Here is a 492-nt window from a genome sequence, read left to right as displayed (position 1 = left end):
AAAAAAAAAAAAAAAAAAAAAAAAAAAAAAAAAAAAAAAAAAAAAAAAAAAAACAATTACAAAGTGAGGTTTTGAGAATAATTCCAGGTAAATGGTTTGTGAGTGTGAGGAGTGCAGCAGTTCAAGAAAGCTTAAGTTTTATTTACAGGTCACACATGTATTTAGCATTTCAGACTGATCCCATTTATAATTCAGGCAGTCCTTGGTTTACAGACGACCACTTACTTACTCCATTGAACCTATACCATTAGAATCATGGAGCAGGCAGACAAATGGAGCTCCCAGAGAATATGTGGTTTCAAGGGAGTTCGAAGAATGTCAGTGGAGGAAGAACTGTGTATCCTGAGAGATCAGATCTCAGGAAGGGGCCGAGCGTGGTGCCTTACACCTATAATTCCAAAACATTGGGACTCCAAGGTAGAAGGATAGCTTGAGCCCCGGAGTTTGAAACAAGCCTGGTCAACATAGTGAGACCCATCTCTACAAAGACTA

The sequence above is a fragment of the Cebus imitator genome, unplaced genomic scaffold, assembly GCF_001604975.1.
Source record: "Cebus imitator isolate Cc_AM_T3 unplaced genomic scaffold, Cebus_imitator-1.0 Scaffold85, whole genome shotgun sequence".
Lineage (NCBI taxonomy): Eukaryota > Metazoa > Chordata > Mammalia > Primates > Cebidae > Cebus > Cebus imitator.
Note: the sequence above shows the minus strand (reverse complement) of the source record.